General features: G+C 37.4%; 1 protein-coding gene across 10 annotated transcripts in view; it reads right to left on the reverse strand.

Annotated features, from left to right (window-relative positions):
• Positions 1-13,087, reverse strand: part of NEK10 (NIMA related kinase 10) — a 265,539-nt gene that overhangs the window by 77,765 nt on the left and 174,687 nt on the right. The window lies entirely within an intron of this gene.

A 13,087-nucleotide genomic window follows, 5' to 3' on the forward strand; every position in this document is an offset into this window, starting at 1 on the left:
ACTGCACATTTTGCACGTTGTCAAAATTCCAAACTGATTAATTGCCAGTAGAGAAAAGAATTAAAAGTCAAGAAAAGGAGTCAACGTTGTCTTCATTGTCTTTTGCTTGGCCCACTGCAATCTCTTTTATTTATTTATTTATTTTTGAAACGGAGTCTCACTCTGTCGCCCAGGTTGGAGTGCAGTGGCGCCATCTCCGCTCACTGCAAGCTCCGCCTCCCAGGTTCACGCCATTCTCCTGCCTCAACCTCCCAAGTAGCTGGGACTACAGGCGCCCGCCACCACGCCCAGCTAATTTTTTGTATTTTTAGTAGAGACAGGGTTTCACCGTGTTAGCCAGGATGGTCTCAATCTCCCGACCTCATGATCCACCCGCCTCCCAAAGTGCTTCATTCTTGGCTCTCAGTGGTTTGTTCCCACTCAGCAGCCAGCTATATCATTTTAAAGCCTAGTGGTGCCCGCTTGGCTTGCTCAGAACTCACATCACTCAGGTGCATGCCAGGGAATATAGCACTTGCATCTCCAACTGTCTCTCCCTGCTTCACTGCACTCTGGATACACAGGCCTCCTTGCTGTTCCCTGAGCTTGGCAGGCTCACTCCCACCTCAGGATCTTTGGGCATGCTGCTCTTTCTGCTACCAATGTTGTGCCTTCAGATATTTGCAGAGCTCATCCCTTTAATGTACAGTTGACCCTTGAACAACATAGGGGTGAGGGACACCAATCCCCCATACAGTCAAAAATCTATGTTTAACTTTTAACTTTCCAAAAACTGCTGACTAGAAGCATTACCAATAACAAACAGTTAATACAATTGGTATGTCATATGGTAAATATAGTTTCTCTTTGTTGTGATTTTCTTATTAACTTTTTTTGTTTTTTTTTTTTTTTGAGACAGAGTCTTGCTCTGTCGCCCAGGCTGGAGTGCAGTGGCACAAACTCGACTCACTGCAAGCTCCGCCTCCCGGATTCATGCCATTCTCTGGCCTCAGCCTCCCGAGCAGCTGGGACTACAGGTGCCCGCCATCACGCCTGGCTAATTTTTTATTTTTTTATTTTATTTTATTTTTTAGTAGAGACAGGGTTTCATCGTGTTAGCCAGGATGGTCTCGATCTCCTAACCGCATGATCCGTCCGCCTCGGCCTCCCAAAGTGCTGGGATTATAGGCGTAAGCCACCACATCCAGCCTCTCAATAACATTTTCTTTTCCCCAGTTTGTTATTAAGAAAATCACAAAGAAGAGAAACTATATTTACTATTCATTAAGTGGAAGTGGATCATCATAAAGGTCTTCATCTTTGTCATCTTCACATTGAGTAGGCTGAAGACAAGGAAAAGGAAAAGGAGGGGTTGGTTTTGCTGTCTCAGGAGTGGCAAAGGCAGAAGAAAATTCATGTATAAGTGGATTCATGCAGTTCAAACCCACGCTGTTTAAAGGTCAACTGTATTCAGGTCCCTGCCCAAATGTCATGTAATTATAAAGCCCTTCACTGACATCACTATTAAAGAGCTTCTGCACAGCAAAAGAAACTACCACTAGAGTGAACAGGCAACCTACAGAATGGGAGAAAAATTTTGCAATCTACTCATCTGACAAAGGGCTAATATCCAGAACCTACAAAGAACTCAAACAAATTTACAAGAAAAAAACAACCCCATCAAAAAGTGGGCAAAGGATATGAACAGACACTTCTCAAAAGAAGACATTTATGCAGCCAACAGACACATGAAAAAATGCTCATCATCACTCGCCATCAGAGAAATGCAAATCAAAACCACAATGAGAGACCATCTCACACCAGTTAGCATGGCGATCATTAAAAAGTCAGGAAACAACAGGTGCTGGAGAGGATGTGGAGAAATAGGAACACTTTTACACTGCTGGTGGGACTGTAAACTAGTTCAACCATTGTGGAAGACAGTGTGGCGATTCCTCAAGGATCTAGAACTAGAAATACCATTTGACCCAGCCGTCCCACTACTGGGTATATACCCAAAGGATTATAAATCATGCTGCTATAAAGACACATGCACACGTATGTTTATTGCGGCACTATTCACAATAGCAAAGACTTGGAACCAACCCAAATGCCCATCAATCATAGACTGGATTAAGAAAATGTGGCTCATATACACCATGGAATACTATGCAGCCATAAAAAAGGATGAGTTCATGTCCTTTGTAGGACATGGATGAAGCTGGAAACGATCATTCTCAGCAAACTATTGCAAGGACAGAAAACCAAACACCGCATGTTCTCACTCATATGTGGGAATTGAACAATGAGAACACTTGGACACAGGAAGGGGAACATCACACACCAGGGCCTGTCTTGGTGTGGGGGGACCGGGGAGGTATAGAATTAGGAGATGTACCTAATGTAAATGATGAGTTAATGGGTGCAGCACACCAACACGGCACATGTATACACATGTAACAAACCTGCACATTGTACACATGTACCCTAGAACTTAAAGTATAATAATAATTTTTAAAAAGCCTGTCTCCCTGTGTCTACAATCACTTTTTATTACTTTGCCTTCTTTTATTTTTGTTCATGGCACTTAAATATAGTTTTATTTATCTATTATTTGTCTTCCCTCACTATGAAGGAGGGAGTCTGTGGCTAGGAGAATACTAGAATAGGTCCCAGGAAAGAATAAATGCTTAATAAATTTTGTTGAATAAGTAAAATAAAAGACTGATTTTTTAAAAATGTTGCCAAGATTCTCCATGTTAAAACAAAGGGTAAAAATAAAAATTGTAGGTATGATTTTTTGAAGAAATTGACAAACTTATTCTAAAATTAATAAGGAAATACAACAGACCTAGAATACCCAAATCAAATTTGACAAAGAACAACAAAGTTGGAGGACTTACAGGGCTTGTTTTGAGACTTATTAAAAAGCTACAGTATCAAAAGATACAGAGTCTCAGTTACATAGGAGGATAAGTTCAAGAGATCTATTGTACAGCAACATGACTATACTTAATAACAATATATTGTATTCTTGAAAAATACTGAGACTGGATTTTAGGTGTTCTCACCACAAAAATGATACTATGTGTGGTAATGCATATGTTAATTAACTCAGTTGAGCCAGTCCACAATGTATATATATTCAAAACATCATGTTGTATACAATATATGTAATTTTTTGCCAATTAAAATTAAAATAAAACATTTTTTAAAAGCTACAATAATCAAAATAGTGTGGTATTGGTCTAAGAAGAGACATATAATCCATGGAACAGAATAGAGTTCAGAAATAGATCTGCAAGAAAGGGGAACGCTTGCACACTGTTGATTGGAATGTAAATTAGTACAGCCACTATAATGAATAGTATGGAGATTCCTTTAAAAACTAAAAATAGAAATACCATATGATCCAGCAATCTCACTGCTAGGTATTTATCCACAAAAAAATAAATCCACAAGAAAATAAATCAGTATGTTGAAGAGATATCTGCATGCTCATTTTTATTATAGCACTATTTACAATGGCCAAGATTTGGAATCAACCTAAGTACCCATCAACAAATGAATTGATAAAGAAATGGGAAATTTTTCAGTCATAAAAAAGAATGAACTCATTTTCAACAACATGGATGGAACTGAAGGACATTATGTTAAATGAAATAAGCCAGGCACAGAAAAAGAAATACAAAATGTTCCTACTTATACGTGGGAGCTAAAAAATATCGAGTTTATGGAGATAGAGATTGGAATAATGATTATCACAGGTTGGGAAGAGGAGAGGAGAGGGGGGATGAAAAAGGAACGGTTGCGTACAAAAATACAGTAAGATAAAAGGAATAAGATTTAGTGTTTGGTAGCAAAATAGGGTGGCTATAGCTAACGATAATTTATTGTATATTTTAAAATAACTAAATGAATGCAATTGGAATGTTTCTAACACAAAGAAATGATAAATGTTGGAGGTAGTTGATACCCCAATTCCCCTGATTTGATCGTTAAACATTTTATACTTGTATCAAAATTTCACACGTACATCATAAATATGTACAACTATTATGTATCCATAATAACTAAAACTTTAAAATTTTAAAAATCTATAAACAAAAAAAGGAAAAGGTAAATAGATCCACATATATATTGCCAGGCAATTTTCAATAAAGATGCTTAGCAAAATCAATGGTAAAAGACCACACATTTAAATAAGTGATGCTGGAAAAACTGGATACCCAAATGTACACCAAAAAAGTCAATCTCCTCACTATTCTATACATAAAATTAAAACAAATGGGATCATGGGTCTAAAACATTTACAAAAATATAAACAATCCTATTTTTGCAACTTTGGGGTAGGCAACAATTTCATCAAAAAGAGACAAAAAACACTGGCCACCACAGACAATTACATGAATAAGTCTTTATCAAAACAAAAATTTTCTGTTCAACCAAAAAATTCCATTAATAAAAAAAAAACAGGCAAGCCATAGACTATACAAAATGTTTGCAATACATACGTTTGACAATAGGCTCATTATCTGGCATATATAAAGAACTCCTACAAATCAACAAAAACAGACAAGTAATCCAATAAAATCACAGGCAAAATACTTGAACAGATATTTAACACATACACACACACAAAGATATATAAATAGCTAAAAATCAAACATAAATGTGCTCAACATCATTGATCATCAGGAAAATGCAAACTAAAACCAGAAAGAAGTATTACACTGCAAAGGCTAAAATTGAAAAGACTGACAGTACCAAATATTGGCAAGGATGTAGAACGCCTGGAACTCTCATATACTGCTTCCGAAAGTGTTAAAGAGTACAATTTTGAAGAACTATTTGGTACTTTCTTTAACAGTTAAACATACAGCTACCTATAACCCTGAAATTCTATTTCTAGGTCTTTCAGAGAAAAAAGTTATAAACATTTTTGTATAGGTCTTTTTGTAAATATGTTTTCAACAGTCTTATGAAACTCCAAATCTGGAGAAAACATAAGTGTTCATCACAGGAGGATAGATAAACAAATTATGGTGTAGTCATATAATTTAACACTGCCTAGCAATATGAACAAATTACTAATACATACCACATGGGTGAATCTCATAGATATTTTGTCATGGAAAAAAAGCCAGCCACTAAAGAGCACATGTGTTTGATTTAAATGAAGTCCAACAACAGGCAAAAGTAATTTATAGTGACAGTAATCACCAGTCTTCCTGCTGGGGCAGAGAACTGTACAGAAAGAGGCTTAAGGGAATATTCTGAGGTGAGATAAATGTTCTGACTCTTTTTTGGGGTGGAAGTTATACATGTGCCAAAAGCCATTGAACTAGGCACTTAAAGATGTGTACATTTTACTACATGTAAATTATATGTCAATAAAAAAGAGAATTGTAATGTGGATGTGAGAATTGTGTCTGTATTTGTGAGGAAGCCTATAAGGCATTGCTTTATTTTCATATAACATAATAAGCATAGAACATTTCCAAATCAAGTCATGATTTTTCCTGATATTTCTCTTCCTACATCATTACTTGCAGCATTTTCACAGCCTTGGGGGAAATTCAGTCAACAATTAACCAGACAATAAAAGCAAAGATGTTCACAAAAATATTGTCCTTTAAAAACACATCATTTTCTACATGGCTTAATTTAATCTCCTAGCAGAGGATTGCAGACACATGCCTTTAGTGGTGTGCTCAGCAATTGTAAATGACATATGGTATAATAAAAATAAAGCAACCCAGATAAATAAATAGCACATTTTTTATTTGTATTAAAAAATGAGAATCTAAATGCTTACATATCTGCTCAATTCTTATATGCTCAACTTTAAAGACATCTGAGAATTTATGAAAAATATCAGTATCTGTCAATGTCTGCTAAAAATCATAGATTATATCAGAAAACTACAATAAGAATTTTGTAACAAAGAAGTGCAGTTATGAATGGTTTGTGAATTTAAAAAATAAACTGTGCTAATAATTGCTCTACCAGCCTGGTCCTCCAAAGTAGATAGAATTGAAGATGACACTTATGTCTGTCGTATTTTGACTCTCTGGCAATATCAAATTATCATAGGAATCTTTTTTTAGATCCACCAAAAGCTTAGAGAAAATTTCTAGGACTCTTTACATGAGCATTTACTTATTGTCATAAGCATGAAACGATTTACCAAGATCGGATGTGTTTTTTTGGAAAATAGTTTGGGTAGGAATGTAGAGGATGGTTAAGGGAGGGAGATGATCCGCGATAATCTGGATGGAACTGATTTAATCAGGTGGCAGGTCTCCAAAGTGGAGCTGAGGCATCTCTGAGATGAGGAAGGGATTCAGCCTGTGGACAACAGCTTCAGCCCATGACCACGATTTCCAGCCTGCTCCTCCTGCCAACCATCCCTGTGGATTTTGCACTTGCCTCATCAGTCCCCACAATCATGTAAGCCAGTTCCTTGCGATAAATATCTGAATATGTATCTACTGCTGGTTCTGTTTCACACATTTGTGTAGGACTGTCATGTGTATGACATACCAGCATCCCTGGCTGCTAACAGTGATAAACAACAATTGTACCACCCCACCCCCAGTACACATATTTCTTAATGGCCCCTAGTGGACAGTGCAGAGGTGACATACTGACTGAATCACTTGTTAGAGGTAAGGAAAAAACTAGAGACAAGAAAGTTGGATCTTGCAATGATCCAATGCAAGATAATGAGAATGAGAACTGAAAGGATAAGATGGATTTATCAGACATTTCAAAGACAGAATTAGTAGAGCTTGCTAACAAAATGAATAAAGGATTTCAGAGAGAGTGAATTGAAGATGTCAAGATTACAATTAAGGTGATATGAAGAGAAAGAACATGACCAATCAAGGGAGGAGAATCCATTCACTGTGGACTTGCCGAGCGTAAGTACCTGTTAGACATGCAGGTAAATGTTGGGTTCAAAATACAGGTCTGGCACACGGAGAGACTGAGATCAGACAGGCAGCTTTGGTGCTCTCCAGCAAATGGGTGTGGAAATTATGTTGTGAAACACATCCCAACATATCTTGCCTCTGCAGAAAATTTTGTGCACTTCTCCAGAGCTCTTTTCTTCTACTATTAAGACCAGTTTATGAGGCTGAGATTTATAGACCCAGGAGAAGATAGGGGAAAAAAATACCTGGAGAAAAAGAAGGATGTAATAGATGCAAGGGTAGCTTCTGGCAGAAAGGTGGGAACTGGAAATTTCTTCTGGAGCTCAAAATAAGAGCCTGCCAGAAGGAAGAGAAAATGAAAGAGCAAGTGCAAGCCTCCTTGTTTTTCCTTCTCACATCCACTCCAGCAAATGTGAACCTTGGGCTTAGAGTTGGGATGTTGATGGAGATACACAGATGGTTTGAGGGGGAAGCTGGGGTGCAGACAGAAAAGACTGAGAGCTTCCAAGAAGCTTCATGATCATCATAACACTATATACATAAGGTCCATGAGAGTAAAGTCCTTGTCTGTTTTGCTCACTGTGGTATATTTTGTACACATAGTGCCTGACACCTATTAGGCACTCAGTAAATACTTGTTGAATGAATAATTGAGTCGTAGGCATCTGGGAAAGAAGAACAGAAAAGGATGAAGAAGGCACTGGAGCTGATGGGGCTGAGATAGGGTCGCCTAGTGCCAGTGAGTTCCCCATGGGCTGTGTGTGGGGTGGATGGGAATCCAAAGCACCCATGTGTCTTGTGCCAATGTAGAAGACAGCTCTGGGGCTGGCAGGTGAGTTCACTTGGCCATCACGGCACTGAGGGCCACAGAGCAGGCTGTTTAAAATAAGAATGCCAAGAAAGTCACAATCAAGCCTCAGAGGATGAAAAATAGTAACCCCAAGGTGGGAGTTGGGGCATCATGGGTAATTCCTTGGGTTTAAACCATGATGATTAAAGAGGCCATGAGTACAGATGCCATAAACATTTAATAAGGACAGAGGTCAGCATCCCAAAATCACAGGGTTCATGTTATCTAAGTTCAGTAGGGGCCAATAGAAGAAGACCAGAGCCCCTGCCCCTCTCCCATCAACATGGGGATGCTTAAGCTTTCTCCTCTACTCTGCTGCCATCTTTGGAAGAGGAAATGGAGAAGAGAACCCTTGGGATAGTAAAGAAACTTTTATACCAAAAGAGACTGATATAATTGATCCTGACTACTACTACCATTTTCTGCTACCAGCACAAACAGGGGTTCAAAACAAAATGACACATAATTATAGAAAATAATGTTCCCATCTTGTACACCAATTTTTATCTAAATTCATATGAAATGAAATACCATGGGACTAGACGGAAACCAAGGGAAGCGCAAGAGAGGCAGAACATTTAGTTAAAAGGCCAGGGTTGGAAGAGAAAATGAGGAAGAGTATTCAAAGAGAGAAGACAGAAACCAGGACAGAGGAGTGTAATGGAAAACACTGAGGGGTAAAAAACATTAAAAAGCAGGTAAGTACAATAAGAAATAATTAGCCCCTAGTGAGGTGGAGCTGGCAGTGAGCCAAGATTGTGCCACTGCACTCCAGCCTGGGTGACAGAGCAAGACTCTGTCTCAAAAAACAAAAAAAGAAAAAAGAAAAAAGAAAAAGAAAAAAGAAATAATTAGCCCGCAGTTTGGCAACTTGGTCGTTAGGTATTTTGGAGAAATTCAAAGTTTTAGTCCACATTACCCACAGGATTTAATTCAAACAGCTTAATGAGGTATTCACAAACACCCATCATCTAGCTCCAGCCTACTTCCGCAGGCTTTTAAGACTACACATATAAAAATATGCATTATAAATCAGCAGAATCAACTTTTGGTCCTGGGGCTGTCCCTAACTATCTGGATGACCTTGGACAACTCTTTTAACTTCTCCTGGTTTCCCTTTCTTTGTGCAATCAAAACATAAAACAATTCCATTTCTAAGTTTGATTATTAGTATGAAGTGAGCTGAGCTGGAGTTTCTGCACCACTTACTTTTTTTTTTTTTTTTGAGTCGGAGTCTCACTCTGTCGCCCAGGCTGGAGTGCAGTGGCACCATCTCAGCTCACTGCAGCTCCACCTCCCGGGTTCACACCATTCTCCTGCCTCAGCTTCCCGAGTAGCTGGGACTACAGGCGCCCGCCACCACGCCCGGCTAATTTTTTGTATTTTCAGTAGAGACGGGATTTCACCATGTTAGCCAGGATGCTCTCAATCTCCTGACCTCGTGATCCACTCGCCTTGGCCTCCCAAAGTGCTGGGATTACAGGCATGAGCCACTGCGCCCGGCCTGCACTTACGTTATTCTTTTCCATCCAGGAGTGACTTCCTTATCTAGTTGTCAAGACCCTATCTTCGTTTGGCTCTGAGAGCCTCCCTAGGCCTCATTTATTAATTTCCCTCTCTTATCTCATTTATTTACCCAAACTGTTTGGAATCATTAGAAAATTCCTCCTGCATATGCACATCTATCTTGTCTTTCCAAGTAGATTATCAGCTACTTCATGACTGGGGTCATTGTTTATAATTTTTTATAAACTTCACTGTACCAAGCGTAATGCCTTACATTCAGAAGACATCCAACAAATCATTGTTCCTTCAGTATTAGTTATATACCACAGGCAGTTTCAGTCTTTCTCTCTTTGTGTTATAGATGTGAAAGCAGTTCTCCAAACTGAACAAACTTACTAAACTAGTAAAAAGAAATCATCATTCAGTCTTTAAATAGGGGTGGTGAAGATAAACTTCCTGTCAAATATCACTGGAAAAGAAGCTGTGATACCTGCAAGCCTCGCACTGAGAGCATGCTTCTCTCGTGATTTCTCTTCAGTCTCCCTGGAATACTCAATTCTGCTCCATTTCTGCATGTAGAAATATGCTTTTTTCACCCATTTAAGTATTAGTCTAGAGGTGTATCTACAAAATCCCAATAATTCCAATGGAATTGAAGTTTCCCATTGATTCTCCAGGTTTTGTCAGGCTGAATTTCTTTAATACATATTATTGTATTTGTTGGAAAAGATATAAGCAGTAGACTCTTCAGAAATGTCTTTAATTGATTTTTCTGCCAGGGATATAAGATCTATAGGGTAATGATTCTCAGTGTTCACTACACTGTGAACAGTGCCAAAACATGGATCACGATTTTCACTATTACAATGCCACAATACCCTCTACATGACAACACCCTTCTAATTATTGCATATTTAAGTTAAAATGTTACTTCCTTTTGCTCTGCGTAATTCTTATCATTCTCAACTCTATGTTCTCCTTATGATCTCTTATTTTAAGTTACAAGAATCAGAAAACATTCTTCAAAAGGAAAGGTTTGCTTCACTTTCATAGTGGGCAAACCACAGTACACAGAGTGAACATTTTAGTGAAGACTCCTCTGTCCTTCTAAAATATATATTAGTACTTACCTGCACTAGACCATTATAAAAATTGCCACAATTAAGAATAGACTAAAACATGAAAGTAAATAGAATACTTCCGCATGAAATAGAAGCCTTTAATGTTTCTTATCGTTTGCTTACTCACTAATTTGCAAATTTCAGTAATTCACAATGGATCTCCTTATCGATGCTGGGAATTCATAAAGTTCTACTGAACCCACTAATTTCTCTTTCCCTTGACTATAATTTATCATTGGATTGTGTAACTGCATTATTGATATTAACTGCTCTGGGAGAACATTCCACTATATCTGAAATGAGATAATCATAATACTCCTTACGAAAAAAGAGTCATAAAATTTTACACTTATAGTTTTTCTGCAGCAGTGGTACAGATGTAAGTTTTTTAAAAATAATAATTGGTCCCCAGTGAGAAAAATGCCAATTAACTGCATACTGTCTTTTGATGAAATGCAATCTTACTTCCTTCTTGCTTCTTGAATAAAGCTGCATTTTTCCTTTTAGTTAACATTTGCTTAACCTTGAAATGAAAATATATTAGTAGACTTAAAATAGTGCAAAAGGAGAAAGTATTGTATGACTGTTTAAAGCAGGAATATAAACTTTGCTTTGAAGTAAAGCATTTCTCTGTGGTCCATAAAAACCTGAATGCTCAATGAGGACACTGAGGCTGGCTAGCAGCAGGTGCTAATAAATATGCATTAACTGTATGCCTGACATATGGATTTGATGTAGAGACTCCTTGGACAAGATGGCACTAGATTAACAAGTTCCATCAACAAACTATTCTAACAAAAGCAATGCTCGTTTTATATAATTGATGCTATCTTACAATTTAAGCCACTTTTAAAGTCATACAGTATATTCAAACACATTAACTCATTTATCCTAGTACCCTCTGAGGTAGATAATATCTTCCACCCCTTAATTTACAGATGAGTATACGACCTCTGGAACATTAAAATCCCTTCCTTGGCTTCAGGGCTCTCCCTTTATTTTACCTGGCGATGGCCTGAGAGCTAGATTTCTACAGATAAAATGACTTTGCAAATACACATGGAAATATTGATAGAGGAAATTATATGGTATCTGGGATTTACCTCAGAATAATCTGGGGAAGACAGAAAGCAGGTGGGAATACAGATGATACAGGATTAGCCCTGAATTGCTAACTGTTGAAGCTGGGATGGGTACAGGAAGCAATCTTTGCATTTATAAACGTTTGAAATTTTCCATAATAAAGAATTTTTTAAGCTGAGAAGTACCAATAAATAGATAAGTAATGGTCCTTCTCAAGGTGTTTTGCTAAAGATAACAGACTTTCTGCTGTTACATTGTAAACTAATGCCACTCAGCCCCACATCAGCCACATGAATCTAATATGAAATGACTCTTTCACATACAACTGGAAATTAGCTAAGTAGCTCGGTAGTGCAGAACTTAATAACAGAAGGCCCCAAATATCTAAGATATATAGAAATAGCTAAATCTCTTGCATTTTAGTCTACTAGGAATAATCTAGTTAGAATGCAACATGACATACATAGAATGATGTGTTTCTCATTGTTGCCTAGTTATTATGAAGTCAGGTAGTAAAATAAAAAGCAAAGTGAGCTCTAACTCCCTGTCTGAGATTTTACTGTGTTCAGTAAGGGCTATAACTCCAAGTTATATGCTCCTTTACATAAACGTATAACTTAAATAATCATCATGGAATGTTCTGCAAAATTACAGCTAGGCTCAGCATTTAAGGCAATGAAGATGAAAGAGTTTCCTTCCCAAATGAAAACTACATTAAATCTTCAACTTCTGGATTCCAAATACCTTAAGACAAACCCACTAAACAGTAGTACTTTCCTTATATTCAGAAAGGAGTTCACTGGAAACACTGTTATTCAAGAAATCAGAACTGCCTCTTTGAGACCAAGTTCTTACATAATTTTCCCAGCTTAGATGGAGTAGGTCCTTAGGATCCTGGGAAGGAATTTAATGACCAGGTACCCTAAGAAAGAGTTTTATGATCCAATTGCCTTGGGCCCACCCCTGAGACAGAAAAAAAAAAAAAAGAGGATGAAAGGCCCCTTACCAGGTCGCCACTGGGTAGAGGCCCAAAGCGTGAGCAAACAACAGAACATTGATCGTGATTGCAAAAAAGACACAGAAGAAAGAAAGTAAGAGACAGCAACAAGAGCATCACTGGCACCGTCACTTGCACATGTGGACATTTGTAGCTTTGGCATCTCTTTTCCAAGCAATGTTCAGAAATACACTTAAATATCAAAACAATCTAAAGGTTCTTGGCAAGAAAAATAAAAAGCATATTCTGATTTGAAGCATGGCAACATTATCAATACCACAAATAGCAACGAAAGAAATTGCAAAGACTAATATGAAAAATTTTAAAGGCAAATGTTATTTCCTTCTCTGAATTAACTCACAACATTTTCATCTATATTCCCAAAAGTTGCAGTCAGATTGCTGAAGAAATTAAATATAAGCATTCACTGCTAATTTTACAAAGTTTGTAACTTAAACTTCGCTAAGAGAACTTTGTGATACCTCTGATTTTTGCAAAATATAATAAATTATGAGTTCATTCTTAGGAAGGTCAGTTAAATTTAATTATTTTAATTTACGTATAAGATACAGAAATGGATATAAATAGGTAACTATAATACTTAAATATTGCA

This window comes from Papio anubis, chromosome 2, assembly GCF_008728515.1.
Source record: "Papio anubis isolate 15944 chromosome 2, Panubis1.0, whole genome shotgun sequence".
Classification (NCBI taxonomy): domain Eukaryota; kingdom Metazoa; phylum Chordata; class Mammalia; order Primates; family Cercopithecidae; genus Papio; species Papio anubis.